This window comes from Sus scrofa, chromosome 5, assembly GCF_054392235.1.
Source record: "Sus scrofa isolate SSC_HxYL_T2T_F1_AM1 chromosome 5, Sscrofa_HxYL_maternal_Yorkshire_Landrace_v2.0, whole genome shotgun sequence".
NCBI lineage: Eukaryota > Metazoa > Chordata > Mammalia > Artiodactyla > Suidae > Sus > Sus scrofa.
The window spans coordinates 35,742,972-35,764,499 of NC_139387.1; the positions used below are offsets into that span (position 1 = coordinate 35,742,972).

At 40.8% G+C, this 21,528-nt stretch overlaps 1 long non-coding RNA gene across 1 annotated transcript in view; it reads right to left on the reverse strand.

Moving 5' to 3' along the window:
• Positions 1 to 267: 267 nt before the first annotated feature.
• The window catches only part of LOC146403329 (uncharacterized), an 82,675-nt gene continuing 61,414 nt past the window's right edge, over positions 268 to 21,528 (reverse strand). Inside the window, exons 4-8 of the long non-coding RNA XR_014803565.1 lie at positions 14,612 to 14,799; positions 9,524 to 9,599; positions 7,917 to 7,980; positions 6,942 to 6,974; positions 268 to 921 (exon numbers count right to left, since the gene is read on the reverse strand). This is a non-coding gene — a long non-coding RNA (uncharacterized LOC146403329). The remainder of the gene's footprint in view (positions 922 to 6,941; positions 6,975 to 7,916; positions 7,981 to 9,523; positions 9,600 to 14,611; positions 14,800 to 21,528) is intronic.

The window sequence follows — 21,528 nt, forward strand, 5'->3', positions numbered from 1 at the left end:
GTTGTTGTTGTTGTTGTTGCTATTTCTTGGGCCGCTCCCGCGGCATATGGAGGTTCCCAGGCTAGGGGTTGAATCGGAGCTGTAGCCACCGTAGCCACCGGCCTACGCCAGAGCCACAGCAACGCGGGATCCGAGCCGCGTCTGCAACCTACACCACAGCTCACGGCAACGCCGGATCGTCAACCCACTGAGCAAGGGCAGGGACCAAACCCGCAACCTCATGGTTCCTAGTCGGATTCGTTAACCACTGCGCCACGACGGGAACTCCAGGATGTGAAGATTTATTGGAAACATACAAAAGCCACGGGCTTCCCATGTGATGTCTTATTAGATCATTTACCACTATATATGTGTGTCTGTGTGTGTGTGTGTGTGTATGATTACATATTGTCTGTCTATCTATGTATCTAATGGGATATATATGGGATCTATATCCATATATAATGAGGTCTAATCTACATTTCCATATCTGTATCTGCATCTATCTCCAATATTTTAGAAATAAAGAAATTGGGATTCAAAGCAGTTTCATTGACTAGAGCAAAGTTACAAAGTACCAGATCTCATGCCCATATTTTCTGATTTTGGGTTCATGTAACTACAGTCCATGCATACATAATCATAGAATGTGGGTGAAGAAGCAAATCTTGTTGTTATGTGCATTGTTTTTGCCAACGCATGTGTCAGATTAAATCCTCCAGCAACAAATCCATATAAGGTAACCTCACTTTTTCGATATTTCCATTTGTTTGACAAGTTCAGTTGTCTAAGACACTTCTTGACTGATTCAGATGATGTCTTGGTCCTCTGGGAATAGGTGCTATTCCTCCCTCCTCTGGGCACCAGCCAGGGCTGTCACCTTGCAGTGACAGTTCACAGAATACTAGTTGTGGCTTCTGATGATTTTTAGGAAGTTTCCTCCTAGGGCAAAGCATCAAGATTACAGGGCATGACCCCCCAACTCCAGACCATCAGTGTGGACTTAGTAGGTAACAGGAACCCAATTAATAAACTGAACATATAAAAATGGTCTCTAAGCTCTGGAAACAGAGCCAGGTGGTGATGACAGAGACAAATTTATGCTTTGTTTGGCCTTTGCGTGTTGGCTTTGCCCTGTGCTAACAGCGTCCTCCTCACATTCTGTTTTTTCTCTTTCTTTCTTTCTTTCTTTCTTTCTTTCTTTCTTTCTTTCTTTCTTTCTTTCTTTCTTTCTTTCTTTCTTTCTTTCTTTCTTTTTTTTTTTTTTGCTTTTTAGGGCTGCACTCATGACATATGGAAGTTCCCAGGCTAGGGACTGAATGGGAGCTGTAGCTGCCAGCCTACATCATAGCCACAGCAATGCAGGATCTGAGCCGTGTCTGTGACCTACACCACAGCTCAGGGCAATGCCAGATCCTTAACCCACCGAGCAGGGCCAGGGATCAAAACTGCATCCTCACGGATACTAGTCGGATTCGTTTCTGCTAAGCCGCAACCGGAACTCCCTGTTTTTTCTTTTTCAAGCAGTGTTATTTGAATTCATACAGGTTAGAGCATCAGGAATACAAAGATGTGGAGGTAGGAAATATGCGGCCAATGAGATTTACTTTTTTTTAGGTTTATTCAGTAATCATTTGGCTCTGATGATGTAAACCTTTAGATAAATGTGAAATTAGGAATGCCTGATAAAGATATTTCACAATGTTACATGAAGGCATCTGTCAGTCATGTTAAACAGTTGTAATAATAACAACAGTCAAAATTTGTCAGTGGTCTCTCTGACATAAATTGCAGCAACATTTTTTTTTGGATCCACCTCCTAGAATAATGCAAATAAAAATAAACAAATGGGACCTAATTAAACTTAAACGCTTCTGCACAGCAAGGGGAACCATGAAAAAATGAAAAGACAACACACAGAATGGAAGAAAATCTTTACAAACAAAGTGATCAACAAGAACTTAATCTCCAAAATATACAAACAACTCATGCAGCACTCTCTCTCTCGCTCTCTCTCTCTCTCTCTCTATATATATATATATACATATATATATATATAAAACCCCAAACAAAACAAAACAAAAAAAACCCCAAACAACCCAATCAAAAATGGTCAGAATATCTAAATAGATGTTTCTTCAAAGAAAACAAATGGCCAAAAGAGACAAAACAGACAAATGAGCACGATGAAAAGATGCTCAACATCACTAATTATTAGAGAAATGAAAATCAAAACTACATTGAGGTATCACCTCACATGAGTCAGAATGGCCATCATCAAAGAGTCTCCAAAAAATAAATTCTCGAGAAGGTGTGGAGAAATGGGAACCCTCCTAGACTGTTGGTGGGAATGTAAATCGGTGCAACCACTGAGGAAAACAGTATGAAAGTTCCTTAAGAAACTAAGGATAGGATGCCCATACAATCCAGCAATCCCAATCCAGGACATACATCTGGAGAAAACCATAATTTGAAAAGATACATGTACCCCAATGTTCATTGCAGCACTGTTTTCAATAGCCAAGACATGGAAAGAACTTAAATGTCCATGGACAGAGGAATGGATCAAGATGTGGTGCATATCCACAATGAGATATCACTCAGCCATAAAAAGAAATAATGCCATTTTCAGAAAAGTGGATGGACCTAGAGATTATCATACTAAGTGAAGTAAATCAAACCGTGAAAGACAAATATCATAGGGTATCACTTATATGTGGAATCTAATAAAAAGATACAAAAGAACTCATTAATAAAACACTCATTTATAAAACAGAAACAAACTCACAGATTTCAAAATCAAATGTACAGTTACCAAAGGGAAAACTCTGGTACATTGGGAGGATGGGATTAACATAAGCACAAGTTACCTATATAAAATAGGTAACTAACAAGGACCTACTGTATAGCAGAGGGGGGTCTACTCAGTGTTCTGTAATAACCTATATGGGGGGAAGTGGATATATGTATAACTGATTTTCACTTTGCTGTACACCTGAAACTAATACATTGTAAATCAACCATACTCCAATAAAATTTGAAAAAATTGTGAGGCAATGTACTAAACTTGTACTATTTTCATTATAACACTATCTTTCTAAGATAGACATTATTATACTCTGAAATTTAGAGAGGTTAAGTAATACAAAGGCACACAGCCACTAAATAGCAGAGCTGAACTTGAGGCTGGGTCTGTGTGACAGGGAGGTCCATGCCCGTGGGCATTGCATTATTTGCCTGCCATTTTATGGTGGAAAGAGAATGTATACCAAGACCCCTCATGCCTGCAAGTTGTTCTTTTTTGCATTGCAGGTCACTGGCAGCACCAGAAATAGAATCCAGATTTTAGTGTCTTGGCTCTCTGAAAGCTGATTGGCTGATTTTGCTTCCTTGGAATACCATTTGGTTTTCACCATTTCAAAAAAAATAAGATCTGAAGTCAATGATGTGCCAAAGAAATTATTTTTTTAAGCTGCACACAAAATGCCAAATGGGCCTTTGGTTCCTTTCTAGTCTGGCGAACAGAAATGCAGAAGCCCAGGGCCAAGCCCACCTCAACCATCTCTGCCTGATCCCAACACCGCGTCGGCACACGGAGGGCTCAAGCCAACTCACGCTCAGAGGTAACTGGTTTTATCCCAAAGGGAAATCTCCGTAGGAAAGTGGGCCATGGTCAGTTCTGGGGCACATCCATTTTTCTTCCTAACCTTTCCCTCATCAATGTGGTGGGGCTGCTTCTCTCATGGCTGCTGTTTGCAAAGGCAGCTGATGTGGCATGAGTTGCAATACACCAAGTCCTGTTCAACTGTACTACTGTAGGATCAGCTCTTTCACATTTCACTTAGGATTGATGGAGAGACATTAAACCATACACTTGTATAAATGGTTCCCAGGTTCTGAGCAAAATGGTTGAAGAAAATAAACCATGGATTCCTTAAAGTCTAACATAACTGTTTACTAGCATTTCTGACTCCGTGCACTTCATTTCTACTGCCAGGTTTTGTAAAAATGGTATTGTATCCATTCCTGGGACTTTTATAAGGCTTTTAAAACTTTCCGATATGCAACTTAAGTATTTAAAGGTCATTTCTAAAATTAGGTTTCTTGCTTATAAAAGGTAGGCTTAAGCTGGAGTCAAGGCATTTGACAGAATTTCAGAGTTTTCCCTTTGCCTCTCCAAACTGACTGGCTTTGTGTTAAATGAGCGTGCATTTCTGTGACACAACAACTCTCCCATACTTTAATAGGGTGCAAATAGCAGAAAAATTTCACACAATTAGATGCTCAAAATGACCCTTATCCTATAATAATTATGGATTTCAATTTTAGGGTACATACGGACTTCACAGATCCATGTCTACATCCTAGGGAATGGGAGTAGAAATGTGAGAAATGGAATCAAAGATAATTGTGGTAAGAAAACCAAATAGGGCACAGAATTTGGAAAACATGAAATCCTCGATTAATATATCAGTTTTCTACTGCAGCAAACTTCCACTACCACAGTAGCTTAAAACAACATCCATTTGCTTTCTCTCAGTTTCATAGGTTAGAAAGTCTGGCAGACTCGTCTTAGGGAAGAATTTCCCTGCCCACTCCGGGTTGCTGACTAAATTTAGTTGTTTGTTGTAGAAGAATCAGGGTCCTTCTTTCCTTGCTATCTGCCCATAAGAGGTTGTTCTCAGGTCCTAGAAACCACTTATGTCCATGGTTCATGGCTCTCTTAGTCCATCAAAGCCAACCAAAGTGGGTCAAATCTCATCACACTTCCTATCTCTCAGACTTTTGCTCCTTCCTGCCTTGTCTTTTTCTGCTGCTGCTGCTCCATCACCTTGACTGCTGCCTAAGAAATATCTCTGTGTTAAGGGCTCAGGTGATTAGGTTGGGTTCATCCAGATAATCAGGGTTAATCCCCTTAATTTAAGATCTATAACCCTAATTTACAGCTGCAAAATTCCTGTACAGCAGTACCTAGGTTCTTGTTTGATTGAGTCATCTTGGGGTGACACCTTTAGAATTCCATCTACCCCAGAAATGAATATAGCAGAATCCACCCACTGGGGGCTTCTTGGCCAGATGTAGGTGGACAGTGAGCTTTTATTTAGAATCCCACATCACTGCTGCCTCTAATCTTTTTAGTTTGTGAGAAGACTATCATATGATCAATAAACTATGTGGCAAGCACATAAAAATAGAGTAGATTTTAATAGTGTAACCAAAAGAAATATAGATGTTTACTGACATAAGGAATCACTTTTGTGTTTTCACAGACACATTGGAAGAGGCCATTGAGAGCATGTGACTGCCAGCTGACCCTTGAGCTGAACCTTGGCAATGGAAGGCTCCTATCTCCTCCCTTGTCCTTGGAATGTGTGCTCTGCTCACTTTTCCCACAGTGGGAGCTCCTTTCAAGGACTCAGCCTTGAGAGAACAATGTGACCTGAGACCATCTGGATGGTATACGTGACTCGACCCAATTAAGGCTTCTTCTGTGTCACTGTCTAAGGTTCTAGTGGGCAGGTGCGGAAATCTGTCTACTTGTCCTTCAATGGCCAAAGCCAAACCTTGTATGTAAGTTCCTTTGCCTGTTAAATCTGCCACCTACCAATTGGGAGTGGTCTGCCTCTCCAGTGCCTCCTTGTCCTTTGTGTACAGGGGCCAGTTTCAGATTTTACCAGAGAAGCTCCCAAGTTTTATAACCAACTATCTAAGACATAAGGGAGAACCCCAAGGTAATCTTTCCCTATCTAGCAAGGCTGCCAGACCTGCCAAGACCTTAGAGCCTAAAGTAGAGAATCAGCTCAGCCTTCACACTCAGAATACTGACTCCTAATTTGGCAGAGTCCTCTGGGGATAGAGTCAGAGCTGGAAGTATCTGCTAAGGTCCTCACCTGGGCAGTGGAACCAAGAAAGTGATGACTCAAACCTAAGGACTCCTGGCAAGTTGAATTTGAACCTCAAGAAAGGTGCAATAATAGGACAGTGGAGAAAGATGCCAGGGCTGAGAATGAGGTTTTTCTGGGGTTAGTAGAGGATGAAGGAAAGGGGGACCCTGAGAAGAAGGAAATTTCTCTGATGCTCCCCTGAAGACTCCTGAGTGAATTTTTAGGACAAATCCAGTGATTTTTCCATTTGCCTATCACTAGGTTCATGGGTCTTACCCTTGAATCCATACTATGAATCCAGAGCTATTCAATATACCAAAGGAAGGTTGCCTGGGTAACCCTGACAACCTAGAAAACAGGACATTTGTAATTGATCAGGACCCTATGGGGCCTTCCCAGGACAGAACCCCTCCCCACCCACCACCCACCCTACTGAAATGTCCTCCACCTAACTCTTATTTTTAAACCAGCCTCCTAGGCCTTCCCCAATTTCCAAAGAATGAATTTAATAAAAAAAGTGAGAAAACGCAGAAGCAAAGGAAAACAGTCAAGGAAGACAAAATAATAATAATTTAGCCATTAAACCAAGTCAAAGACTTTACTTCCTCCTCAAGGGTTATAGATAATATTGAGCCATAACCTCGAGTTGTTTCACAGATATTGAAACCCCACCAGGTGGAAGAAGTTAACTGTATGCTGCCCACAACAGTATTCTGCTTACAGCATGTAGACCCCAGACTGGTTGGAGTTGGAAGGTTGATGATGTTGACTCTCAATTACCTCACCACCAACCAATCAGAAAAATGGCCATGAGCTGGCCATGAGCTGTCCATGGACCATGCAACTCTCTCCCTCACACTGTCAGGGACTTTGGGTTTTGTGAGCATTAGCTGCCCTGGACTCATTGTCTGGCACCTGCAATGAATGCTACACTTCCCTTTGCTGCAACCTGGTGTCAGTAGATTGGCTTTATTGAGCATGGGCAAGCAGACTCAAGTTTGGTTTGGTAGCACACTTGCGAATGAACTTGACCCAAACTTTTCTAGACAAATAAATATCCACATGGTTTTCACTTACCCGAGGGCTCTGATGGATTCTGGCTTCAGTAAGCTGAATATAAAAATAAAAATTTAGGATACCCTTTCAGCCAATAGACATATACAGTATACTCTCTGCAGTCTAGAAAATTCCATTTAAGTTGCACTTTTTCTTCCTCATCGGTAGTTTACAATGAGGTGGGTGATATGCCTTATAATGATCTTGAGACACACCCATGACTTCTGAATTGTCAGAGAAAGATGAAAATATGTTCAGTTTGAGTGCTAGGATTTATATGCATAATCTTTGAAAATGGGTATTTAATGTTTTGTACAAATGCTGACACCTCTGATTTCTCTAGAATGCTTGGTAGACATTCCCCTAAATAGCTCCTTCGGCCCTTTCCCCTAAATAGCCTGTAAGATCTAGATTATGTTGGGTTTTAGCATTCCATTTTTGTTTTCTTTTCAGGATCCCATAGAAAGATTTTCCCATGGAAAGATTTTATGAAAAATGGCATGGGCTTGGCCCAGGTTCAGAGATTCAGACAATAGGACGGCAAAGTGGAGGCCTTGGTCTGCCCAGCAGCATCCCCAGGGGGCTGTGTCAGTGACTACCAAGCCAAGTGCCAGCAGGCAACTAGCACCAGCACCAGCCAGAGGTCTCTCATCACAGGACTGAAATTATATCTCTAAAGTATTTTTTAAATGATTTTTATCTCTTCCATTACAGTTGGTTTACAGTGTTCTGTCTTTTTTCTATTATACCGCAAAGTGACCCAGGCACACATAATCTATATACATTCTTTTTCTCACATTATCCTCCATCATAAGTGACTAGATATAGCTATATAGCAGGATCTCATTGCTTATCCATTCCAAAGATATCTATAAAGTATTTAACACATGAACATTTTGAAGAAAGGCGATCATACCACACGTTGTGGATTTCAACTGTATACATGCAAATGCAGGCTCTGCTACGTCCTAGCTTTGTAAATCTGGGTAAGTTTACCTCTCTGAGTTTCGGTTTTCTTATCTGTAGAATGGAGGTAGTGCTTCAAAGGGCTGATGTGAACCTTAAATGACATAATGCATGACAAGTGACTGATACAGAAACGCTTTGGTAAGTCTTAGCTGTTACTAATAATGCACAAATCCACCCATTCAATGTTTATATTATAGAGACTTGTGAGTAAACACCAGTAAGAATGGTTGTCAGGTGGATAACTAGGTCGGATAGAAATCTAATTTAAGCAGAGACCCAATATAGGAACATTTTAATGTTCCAAACAGAAAATGCGATGGTGAGGTTGTCTTGACCCCCAGGGCATGTGTGCAATTGCCAAAAACGCAAGGAGAGCTGATCCACATGCCTTTTGCTTCATATGACCACCAGCTGGACGGGAGGAACAAGCCAGGTATTGGGAATTTACTGAATTCCACCATAAGCCTGACTATGCGTTCTTGTTCGGTCTTTGCAATAACTTGAACAAGTGGATAATATTACAATCTATCTCCAATTTAGAGGAAAGTGAAGTGGAATGATTTTGTTGTCTCGGTCATATGTTAACAAACAGAAGAACTGATACTCAAATCCCAGTTGTTGCTGTTGTTTTTCTGGCTAGGCCAGAGGCATGAGCAAGTTCTGGGGCCAATGATCAAAGCAGCACCACAGCAGTGACAATACTGGGTCTTTAACCTGCTGAGCCACCAGGGAACTCCTTAAAATCCAGTCTTAATCCACATTGTGAGCAAGGTATCCTTACCTTTGATAGGACCTGGACCCACCAGCATTGCCCACAAGTCATTCCTGCCGGAACTAGGGAAGCCAAGAAGAACCTTCCCACAGAGGCACCTGGCCATTCTGCCCAAAGATCAAGTTCACCTGGGGGCCCACGGAGCCAAGCTGTTCAGGTCTCTTAACCATTCGTTGAAATAGTACCTCCTTCATTTACTTACGTAGGATAGTCAGGGAAACATAAGAAAAATAAGTATTAAAAAATGCATCACAGGAGAGTTCCCGTCGTGGCTCAGTGGTTAACGAATCTGACTAGGAACCATGAGGTTGCAGGTTCAATCCCTGGCCTTGCTCAGTGGGTTAAGGATTCATCATTGCCATGAGCTCTGGTGTAGGTTGCAGACACATCTCGGATCTGGCATCGCTGTGGCTGTGGTGTAGGCCAGCGGCTACAGCTCCGATTGGACCCCTAGCCTGGGAACCACCATATGCTGTGGGTGCAGCCCTAAAAGGACTTAAGACAAAAAAAAAAAAAAAAAAAAAAAAAAAAAAATCACATACTGGCTTACTCTGTGCTAGGAAGTACGGTCAGAACTTTGTATGTATTTTATCTCCATAAAGTAGGTAGCATGATTTTAAAAAATTTTTACTGGAGTATAGTTGACTTAACAATGTTATATTAGTTTCAGGTGTACACAAAGTAGGCATTATTTTTTCCTTATTATAAACAAAAACGACCCAGGGTAAGCAATTTTACCAAGGCACAGGAATGAGAAAGGCTAAGCGTCTCTGGAATGTTAATATAAGACAATGGGAATCAGGTGATCATCAAAGCGACTGTTTAGGAAACTAGCAGTTGCTGGCAATTGAGAGTTGAGTACCTTGCAAATTCGGCCACAGAGACTTTGAGAGACTAAGGTTTTTTCCATCGGGGCGGTGGAGGCAGAGGAGAGGGGGCTGTGAAAACCCAAATTGCAAAGCACCTGAGTAGGTGTTCCATGAAGAATTCATAACAGTTCCATAACAAGATGTTTACAATAAAAAATGCTCATATTTAGGACTTCTTCTCTCTCACATTTGATGAAATATTCATGACGTTTTCCTTGAAAGACATGAGAAAGAAATACCTAGAGAGAAAGCAAAACCCTGACTTTTTCTAGGTATCTTTGCAACTTGTCAACTAGGGCTATTTTTAAACATTTTCTTTTAAAGCTTGCCAATTGACAGAGGAAATTATGATGAAATGTAAGAGGGAGGTTTAAAAGGACAGAATGCCAAAGCCGCTAACCAACGCTGTGCAGCTAGCCTCTCCTGCACTCTTTGGGGGGGTTCAGTCAACAGATTGATGGCATTTCAACTGTTAAAAAAAAAAAAACCCTCACAAAACAGAGTATATGAATGCTTAATTTAAATTTTCATTACAGAAAATATCATTAGGTTCAAGGGTGAAGTTGACTTAAAAAAAAAAAAAGCGTTCCCGTTGTGGCACAGTGGAAGCGAATCAGACTAGGATCTGTGAGGACTCGGGTTCCATCCCTGGCCTCCCTCAGTGGGTTAAGGATCCAGTGTTGCCGTGAGCTGGGGGGTAGGTTGTAGGCGAGGCTTGGATCCCGTGTTGCTGGGGTGTGGTGTAGGCTGGCGGCTACCGCTCTGATTGGACCCCTAGCCTGGGAACCTCCATATGCTGGGTGTGTGGCCCTAAAAAAAGAAGGTGACCCCTAAAAGGGGGGAACTTCATCACCTCTGACATATCACTTCCTTCTGAGATCTGAAATGGCACCAGATGAAAACTGCTGATGTGTATAAAAGCAGATATTCTGGAGATTCGCCGTTTGTAGCGCTTCTCTTTGGTAGGGACCGCTGTCTTGTGGGTGGAAACAGGTGAAATCTCCACCATTTCAGTGTTTGCCTTTCTTGCCCCTCTGCCCTAACGCTACAGTTTCTTCAAGACCATGTGGTGCAAAAAGGCACAAAAACATGGCAAGTGGGAGGCAAGTTCAAGATAGTTTCTTGAACCAGAGACTTGTGTTCATATTGGAAGAAGGAAGTCTTTGGATGGTCATTACTGTGTTGTCATTTATGTAATAATCATCAGTTTGTTGAGCATTCAATAAGTTCCAGGAAATATGCTACGTCCTTTAATGCAGTATTTCATTTCCTTCTATCTGATAGGTGAGAAACCTTATGTTTAGAGAGGTTAAAATATGTGTCTCTACAAATGAACTTATCTAGGAAACAGACTCACAGACTTGTGGCCAAGGGAGAGGGGAGTGGCCCAGCGACGGAGTGGGAGTTTGGGGTTAGCAGATGCAAAGGGTTATGTATAGAATGGGTAAACAGCAATGACCTACTGTATAGCACAGGGAACTATAGTCAACATCCCATGATGAACCGCAAGGGAAAAGAATATGAAAAAGAATGTATATATAACGGAATCACTTTGCTGTACAACAGCAATTAACACGACATTATAAATCAACTGACTTCAATTAAGAAAAAAAAAAAAGGAAAAGATGTGTCCTGGGTCATGATGCTGGTGGTGGCTGTGATCTGAGGCTGGACCTGACAGTCCACTCTAAGGTCTACGATGCCAGGCTCAGGTATGAAGCGATTTAGCTTCACCACTCATGCCTGTATAATACGGGGCAAGTTCTGTAACCTCTCCATGCAACTGTTCCCTTATCCATAAAAAGTAGTGGAAATAGTACTTGCCCAGGTTACTCAATAAACCTCAGCTATAATCAATATTCCAAAGCCCATATTCTTGGCCAGTTCAGCATGCATCAGACACTGCAGCTAGAGTCTATGTTGAGATTCAAAAGGTAGTTTCTCTTTGAAATGCCAGCTCCTTAACTCTTGCAAGTTGCTATTCCGTCCTCCAAACCTATGTCTTTTTGACTTTATACTTAAACCTGAGTGAACACTTGCTTCTAGAATGTCCAGAATGATCGAGGAGTCCTCATCAGCGAGACTATGCTGGACAAGCTGACATTGGATTTCACTTACTTCTTCTATGTAAAAATTACGTTTTGGGTTTTAATTACATTTCGGCTTTTAAGAGTGAACAAACCACCACAGAATTTTCTCTTAAAGAAATTGTATGTAAATACACTTAAGTGATATATCAGTGCAACCTCTTATAAAAAAAACAAAACAAAACAGGAAACACAAAAATGTACACAAAAAAAGCTAAGTTTCCTTTTTAACCCATTTTGATTTGACCTCCTCCCTGCTCCAGAGGCAACCACTGGCAATAATACCTTGTGTATTATTCCAGATTGTTTTCTGGGCTTTTGTAAATTTAAAAAAATTTTTTGGCCACACCTTCGGCACATGGAAGTTCCCAGACCAGGGACTGCATCCAAGCTGAAGCAGCAACCTACACCACGCTGAAGTAATGCTGGATCCTTAACCCACTGCACAGGGCTGGAGATGAAACCTGCAACTCAGCAACGCCCTACCTTCTGCAGAGACAGCACTGGATCCTTAAGCAACTGTGCCACAGTGGGCACTCCTTCTGGGCTTTTTAATTCATAGGTAAATATGGGTGTGTGTCAGTTTTTCAAACATACATGGGATAATATTTGATATATTCTAATACTTTTATGTTAATGGCTACTCTACTAAATAAAATTAAATTCATCCTTGTAGCACTGAAGTCTCTTTATTATCTGCTTGTCCCCTGTCCACTTATATCATCACCCTGATAGGTGCTCTCTTTTCAGGAAAATTTGCCTGTTACCTCCTGAATGAGACTGGTCATCACCACCTTTATAGATTTGCTATAATGGGTTCCTAGCATGGAATGTCCTTCCATCTTTTCTCCACTTTCCTATATTACTCCCTTAAGGACCATCCAAGCCCTCTTCCCAGGAGGTCTTCTTGGACCATCCAGGCTCCCTGAGATTACCTAGCATGGACCCAATCCACAGTCATCCACTCTACTGTGACCTGTGTGTCTTATATTCCAACACGTCATGCTTTTCTCAAGGGTCAAGGGTCTCATGTGAATATCTTGTCTTCTCAACAGAATTCTGTTTCTTTAGTTTGAAGACTTTCCCCCCCCCCCCTTTTTTTTTTTTTTTTTTTTTTGCTTTTCAGGGAGGCACCCTCCCACTGTATGGAAGTTCCCAGGCTAGGGGTTGAATCAGAACTACAGCTGCCGGCCTTCGCCACCGCCACAGCAGCATCTCAGGATCTGAGCCATGTCTGCAACCTACGCCACAGCTCATGGCAATGCTAGATCCCCGACCCACTGAGCAAGGCCAGGGATCAAACCCACAACCTCATGGTTACTAGTCAGATTCGTTTCTGCTGCGCCACAATGGGCACTCCTACTTTCTGCCCTTTCTGTGGTGTTTAATATACGTAATAGGCGTCAAGGCATACTTGAAGACTTGAACTGAACTTTTTAAAAGGAGGGCACACCAAGGAAGGTTTTTGAATATTAAGCCTGTGGTTTAAGATGATTAGCACTTTTCTGTAAGAAGCTTTGAACATATTTATTTTAGAAAATGTTGAGAAAGAAGTGCCTTCTTTTGTGGATCTTCCCAAGTTTTTCTCTGATGCTTGGGAGTGGGTGTTCTTGGCACTTAAAGGGATGTTGGGAACTTCACTAATATATACTTTTAATATTCCTCAATACATGTCAAGTATTTTTTACTTCTACGTTTTTTTTCTTTGGTCGAGATGCACTGGCCACATAAACCCAGAAATAAAACTGTGCTAGGTAGTTACAGCAAAAAAAAATTGTGTGGTCAGTTATAAGATCACCATTTCTGATTGAGGGGAGAAAAAAAAGTTGATCACTTTCAGCTACCTTATCAATATAAACCAGGCTGGGTGATGTAAGATCCAAGGAAGGTTAGTTGGGACAAAGCTGAAGCAATGGGAAACAGGTCTAATTAAAATTATTTGCAATGTTTATTTCCATGGAAGTGTTTTTTAGTAAATGCATGTCAGGCTAACATCAATTTTGCAGATTAGGTGATAGTGAAAATTCAGATTTATTAGGACAGTAGATGTGTAAGGGACTGTGTTTACTAAGGTAAATCTTTTTTTTTTTTTTTTCTTTTGCTTTTTTGTCTTTTCTAGGGCTGCTCCCGTGGCATATGGAGATTCCCAGGCTAGGGGTCTAATTGGAGCTGTAGCCACCGGCCTACACCACAGCTCACAGCAATGCCAGATCCTTAACCCACTGAACAAGGCTAGGGATGGAACCTGCAACCTCATGGTTCCCAGTCAGACCCGTAAACCACTGCGCCACGAGGGGAAGTCCACTAAGGTAAATCTTCAAGTGTGCTATAGAGTCAGTTATTTTTACATAATAGCCCTATCTTAGTAATCCTTTAAATCCTATTACAGTAATCCTCCTGGGGTGAGGTTAAATTCTTTGGATTGGAATTTAGGCTTTAAGTAGTAGGTGGTAAGCTGAGTTTTGGATCTGTTTTCTTTAGGGTAAAAATGTGAATCTGTGTGATTCTTTTATCCTGTTTTTCTTGAAATACCTAAAACTTTTCTGCCTCCTTATCTTGCTTTTTGATGATTCAGTACATATAACTTTTTGTCAGTAACTACTTATATTTTTGCTTATATCATTCAACAATTAGAGACATTCACATTGATGCTTTTATTATATGAAGTCTTCTTTGTAAACTGGTATTCCATTATAGAAATAAATTAGTTATTGATGAATAGAACCTTCATGACCAGAGTGCCGTAGAAACACATCATAAATTTTTTCTCCTTAGCATGTTTAAAAAACATTAAAATAAATGACAAAGAACTTACTAAATGTTTATGACTTTGGTTTATGCCTGCAGGCTAATGGGATGAAAAGCTAATCCGTCTCTTGGCTCTTCACTGCATTTAATTAGCCTGGCTCACTTTATACTGTACCGGAAATATCTCCTTTTCTGTTTTTGCCTAGGACAAACAAAGCAAAGCAAACAGTAACAGGAAATAGTCACCTTAAATCTGGGGTGATGTAAATGAAGAGAAAAATAAGCCGACTGTAGAAAACAAAACAGGAACATCTATAGCCAGTGGCCACTCTGAACATCTGAATGTCTGAACAAGCTATTCTAGTTCTGGACCATGTTGGCTTCTTTGTGTCACTGCTGCCCTGCTTTATCTGTGTTCTTGCATCAGTGGTGTCCTGAGAGACACAAGTGTTACAGAAAGAGATGTGTAGTTAGGCATCAAGACTTCTGAATTCAAGTTCTTATTTACAGGAAATAACTTTATATTTTATGCGTAAATTGTGCAGCATTTAACATGTTTAAAATGCGTTGCAATCATCATTTGTTGTTCACATTATAAATATGACAAAACGCTGTACTTGGTGGAGATAACTGGCTATAGATTATGTGGAAAATCAGGTTGTTGTTGTTGTTGTTGTTGTTGTTGTTTTGTCTTTTTGCCATTTCTTGGGCCACTCCTGCGGCACATGGAGGTTCCCAGGCTAGGGGTCCAATCGGAGCTGTAGCCACCGGCTTATGGCAGAGCCACAGCAACACGGGATCTGAGCGGCATCTGCAACCTACACCACAGCTCACAGCAACGCCGGATTCTTAACCAACTGAACAAGGCCAGGGATTGAACCCGCAACCTCATGGTTCCTAGTCGGATTCGTTAACCACTGAGCCACGACAGGAACTCCAGGTTGTTTTTTTTTTTTTTTTTAATTTCAGCTCTATTGAACTATAATGGACATATAAAGCCGTAAGATATTTAAAGCGTGTGTTCTGGTGATTTGATCCATGTACACATTGTGAAAGGATTTCCCCCATCTAGTTGATTAAAACATTCATTGCCTCCCATATCTGTTTATGGATTTATTTTTGGTGAGAACATTTAGGTTCTACTCTCTTAGCAAATTCCAAAACAAACAATAGAGTTTTAGTAACTATAGCTGCCAGGTGTTGCATTAGATTTAAGAACTTATTCATCTTATAGATGGAAGTTTGTACCCCCCCCTTTTTTTTTTACCAACCTCTCCCTAACCACTCCCACCAGCTCCTGCCCATTTTTTCTACTCTTTGTATGAATTTGACTTTTTTTTTTTTTTTTTTTTTTAAGATTCCACATATAAGTGATACCATACAGTATTTGTCTTTCCCTATCAGGCTTATTACCATAGTGCCCTCAAAGTCTATGTGTTGTGCCACAAATGGCAGGATTTCCTTCTTTCTCATAGCTGAGTAATATTCCACTGCATATATGTATATATACCTATATAAAATATACATTTTATATATGCATCACATCTTCTTTATCCAGTCATACATTGATGCACACTTAGGTTGTTTCTATAGCTTGGCTATTGTGAATGATGCAGCAGTTCTGTTTTTGACAGGAGAAACCCACAATTGCGATGTTTGAGAGGAAACAGATGTTCATTAACTGCTATGTCAAATTATGTAATAATAATTGACTTCTATCTTGGGCACTAAAGAAGGCAGAGAATTAATCTCTTTAACCCAGCATAAAAGGCTTGCTTTCCAGCATTCTTCTCCAGAAGAGACCTAGGCACTAACTAGAATGAGTTTGGTGTCATAAATTCCTGATGAGCAACTAGTTGATTGCATCAGTTTTAAGAAAGTAATTTAACCTCTTTTGGATTCATTTTTCTCCACAAAAAAAGAGAGAGGTTCTTTGTAGATCAGTGGCTTTCAGGCTTTCCTGAATAAGATTCAGCATTTCCATATACTACCAAGGAACTCTTGGGCTAAGCCAGGCCAAGAGCAATGAGGGAAGGAGACCCCAAAGAAATGGTCTCCAACACCTCCCACTGGGAAACTCAGCTCTTATTTATTTGTTGAACTCCTTTGGGGGGAATTTTTTGGGGTCTACCCCTAAGCATGCAGAAGTTCCTGGGCCAGGGTTCAAACTTGTGCCTCAGCAGTGACCCAAGCTACAGCAGTGACAACACCAAATCCTTAACTGCTAGGCTCCCAGGAAAATTAAAAAAAAATTTTTTTCTTTTTAAAAAAGTTAAGGAGTTCCCTGGTAGCTCAGTACCTTAAGGATCTGGTGTTGTCACTCCTGTGGCTCAGGTGGCTGCTGTGGTGCCGGTTTGATCCCTGGCCCAGGAACTTTCACATGCCATGGGCAAGGCCAAAAGAAAAAAAAGTTGGAAAAACTCTGTCCATGCATATCAAAACTACTATGAGGTACCACCTCACACCAGTCAGAATTGCCATCATTAACGAGTCTGCAAATGACAAATGCCGGAGAAGGTGTGAAGAAAAGGGAACCTACACTGTTGGTGGGAATGTAAATTGGTACAACCACTATGGGAAACAGTATGGAGGTACCTCAGAGAATAAAATATAGATCCAGCAATCCCTTTTTTTTTTTTTTTTTTGTCGTCTCTTTAGGGTCACACCCACAGAATATGGAGGTTCCAAGGCTAGGGGTTGAATTGGAGCTGTAGCTGTTGGCCTGCTCCATAGCCACGCCATGTCCCAGCTGAGTCTGCGACCTATACCACAGCTCACGGCAACGCCTTAACCCTTAACCCACTGAGAGAGGCCAGGGATCCAACCTGTGTCCTCATGGATGCTAGTCAGGCTCATTAACCACTAAGCCATGATGGGAACTCCCCGCAATCCCACTTTTAGGCATATATCCAGACAAAACTTTCCTTGGAAAAGACGCATGCACCCCTATGTTCATTGCAACACTATTCACAATAGCCAAGACATGGAAACAACTTAAATGTCCATCAACAGATGAATGGATTTAAGAAGATGTGGTATATATACACAATGGAATACTACTCAGCCATAAAAAAAGAACAAAATAATGCCATTTTCAGCAACATGGATGGAACTAGAGATTCTCATACTAAGTGAGGTAAGTCAGAAAGAGAAATAAAAGTACCATTTATCATATCACATATCTGGAATCTAATATATGGCACAAATAAAACTTTCCACATAAAAGAAACACAGGGACTTGGAGAACAGAATTGTGGTTGCCAAGGTGGAAGGGAAGAAAATGGGATGGACTGAGAATCTGGGGTTAATAGATGTAAATGATTGCATTTGGAATGGATGAGCAATGAGATCCTGCTGTATAGCTCTGGCAACTATATCTAGTCACTTGCGATGGAGCAAGACGGAGGATAATGTGAGAAAAAGAATGTATATATGTATGTGTGACTGTATCGCTTTTCTGTACAATAGAAAACTGACAGAACACTGTAAACTCACTACAATGAAAAAAATAAAAATCATTTAAAAATGTAAAAAAAAAAAAAACAAACCAAACTCTGTCCAAGATAATAACTAGGTCTCCTTCCAGTCTTTTAATTCTATACTTTGAACAATAGAAATATCTTGCAACATGAGTTAAAAAATGCGTGTAATTTAAAAAAAAAATGCCTTTAGTGGAACATCTTAATTCTTGTCCATTTGTGTCTTGGAGTTTTATATAGGACAGTGATTAGTGGTACACACTGCAGATACAGGGGGCGGGGTAGAGGGGAAGGCAGGCTGGTAGTTAAATCGCCGTTCTCCGGGCTAATTGCAACATATGATATTTATCTTTGTGAATCTAATGATGCTAAACAGGCTATTCTCGAAGTGATTCATCGAATTTGGTGCATCTAAATGGTCCTCATTGTTAAACACATTCCTATCTTGAATCATTTTCACGATCTAATTTAATTGGGAACACTTGGTTTTGTTAATCACAATGACCAATGTGTAGTGAGTGTTACTGATCTGGAGATTTTTTAATTCTAAATTTCCTTGGAGGTATTTAAATATATATATGTATGTGTATATATATATATATATATATATATATATGGAAAAACAACAACAAAATTTATCACAATAGGATGCAGAAAAAAATGAAGATTTAGCAAAAGGAAATTTAAGACGGGCCTCAGATGCACAGAGCTGCTTGGCAGTTTATGCCGTGTGTATATAAAGATCACCTGGAATTGGAGCAGTTTAGCAGAAGCCAGATCGAGAATCCCTTCTCTGGTTTGCAACACTGTGGTGCTATTACTTAGATGTGGCACAGGAGGGACACCAGAGGGGGAGGGGACGGAGGGTCCTATTTTACATCCCTGCCGTTTCACATCCTTGCCTCTGCCACCTGCCTTTTCATATTGCAGGGCTCCTGGAGTCTCCAGTGGATTTGAACTTGCCCGTCCTGATTTCTATGGGAGGTGGCAAGGTAGCCTGTTTATTTTGGTCATCATGGTGTCCCCTTTGCTCTCATTCTCTTCCAATAAACCTTGTCCTTTAAGCCTATTCACCCCTTACCCCAAGAAATCTGCCCCTCCGTAGAGGAGGGGCATAAGGGTCAGGATTTTCTGTGCTTGAGCTTAGAAGGGCCTCTGCAGCCAATAGGCAGGAAATGTCATTGCTGCTAAACAGGGACAATAAATCCCCAAGCCACCCAGTAATGCAATCTCCCTCAACTTGGAGAAAGGTCAGGCTTGAAAAGTAAATAAGATCCTGTTCACACAGCAGGGTGTCTTTTCAGGTGGGGTAGGAAATCTTCCCGGAGATGAGCAACTACAAACACCGTAATTCTCTTCCTATGACTCTGGTCTTCATCAGTTAATTTTTCTGCAGCTGAAATTCCATCCTGCTTAGGCAGTAACATTCCCTTGGTGTGTAAAGACCTCCCAGAACACACAGCCTGGACGAAGAAGGGTGGGAGGCGGGTAGGCTCCAGAGGGAGCTATACTCTGGAAACTATCAACAAAATTTGTAGACTATAGAATCTAATACCCTTGGAGGGAAGAAAAATTGAATTTACAGCCTTCTGTGTTGAAAGGAAGAGAGGACATGGTTGATGTTTCCTTTGCATCAACTACGTCCTTAGAAAATTTTCGTAACAAATCTTTTAGAACGCTGTCAATGGAAAAAAAAAGAAAAAACATCTGCAACATGTTATAATCTATTACATATCAGTTTTCTTTATCTTAACAGTCCAGAGGTTAGTACTTGGAATCAAACACCTGAAGTCTCAATTCTGACTCTTTGGCCAGCCCATCAGTGTTTATGAAGCCATGAAGCAGGTAAAGATAAGAAGATGGTGGAGTTGGTTGCCTCCAAGAGCTCACAGCCTGGCTGTGGGGGAGAAAGACACTCAAACAAATAATACAAATATAATATCTTCCATGTTATCACAAAGGTTTCCCCAAAGGGCAATAGGAACACAGGTGAGGGGCTACTAATTGTTCAGGGAATTTAGGAAGACTTGACCAAGGAAGTGGCACTTGATCAGATTCTTTGAGAATGATTCCTCTGGGTAGAAATGGAAGGGGAAGACTATACGGAGAGATGAAAACTGTGTACAAAGACCCAGAGATGTAAAAATGTATGGCATACATGAGCAATGGAAGATTTTGATATGATGGGGTTTTAAGATATGTGTTGGGATGAGGTAGGAGATGCAACTTGAAAGGTTGGCACAGCTCAGGTCAGGGATAAAATCGTGAATGCCAAAGTAGAGCTCATTGAACAGATTTCTTTCTGTCCCTGACAGCCAAGTATATGGCAGGATTAGGCCTCTTTCTATTCCTGACACACCATGTCTTTGCAAAATAAAGTCTTGTCTTATACAGCCGAGTGAGCTGTCGTACTGCATTGACATCTTTTGGCTTTGAACTCTGGGAACGATTCCTCAAAATCAATGCCTTTTGGAGGAAGTGCTCCTCTTTGACCTTCTCCACTTTATTCGTTGGACAGAAGTTAAGATTGAAAGGTTTCAGAATATAGGGCCAGGTCCTTTGGATGATTCAAGAGCTACTGGAAGAAAAAGTCATTAGGGAGGCAATTCATACTTCTCTCTGTTTCATATTTTGGCAATGCTATTTTGTGGTTTTGTAGAGCAAATGATCTTAAAATCTAAACTGAAAAAAAGTTTTTAATTACTTGGCCTCAGGCATTTGTTTTATAACTCTTATAACTAAATACAAAAAGAAGAAGGTCACGAGGGAGTGAGTATTCTGAGGTGTGTGGACAGAGCATGGCCTCGCCAGAATCTGAGTTCTCACCACTAGCAGGCAGGATGGTTACCAAGTCCTGGGTCTCACAGTGAAACACGAGTTCAGGTCAAATACAGCCAGCTGTTTGAGCAAGGAGAGACTAAAATGTTTGTAGTACCTCAAGAGAATTGCTAAAATTAGCACTGAGAGGACACACACACAGAAAGAATAAGAATTGTTTTCTTTTTAAAGAAGGGACTTCTGTTGATATAAAATGGACCTCCAATGGGATGGAAGAAGCTAGGATGGATTTCCAAGAGTCCCGACCCTGTGTCGCCCCCTCCAGATATTTTGATCTGAATGCAGGGATGTATTCATTTACCCTATCATTAGCTACAGGTTGGATTTTTTTTTCTGTGTCATAAATGTTATGAGTATAGTATCAACAAGATAGATATGTCCTGTACCTTTTGGAACTGCATTCTAACAGTATTTAAGTAAACAACCCAATTATAGGTTGAATTATAGGACAGTAAGCAAATAGGTGATGTGAGAGAAGATAACTCAGTTAGTGGTGGTCAGGGAAGGTCTCTGAAGAGGTTGCATATAAACTGAATCCTTGAGCCATAAAATGTATATATATGTATGACTGTGTCACGTTGTTGTACAGCAGAAGTTGATACATTAAAAATCAACTCTACATTAATAAGAAAAAAATTTTTAATAAGAGACAGAGCAGAACATTTTAGGCAGATGGGGTAGTATGTGCAAAGGCCCTGAGACAGGAAAGAATCTGGATTGTTTCAGGACTAGAAGGGAGCAGAGTGAGAGAGGGCAGGAGTGTAATGAGATGAGGCTGCTTAAGTAGGATGGGTCATGTGTCAGGAGGTCCAAGACCAGTCCCAGTTTCAATTATCTGCTAGTAGG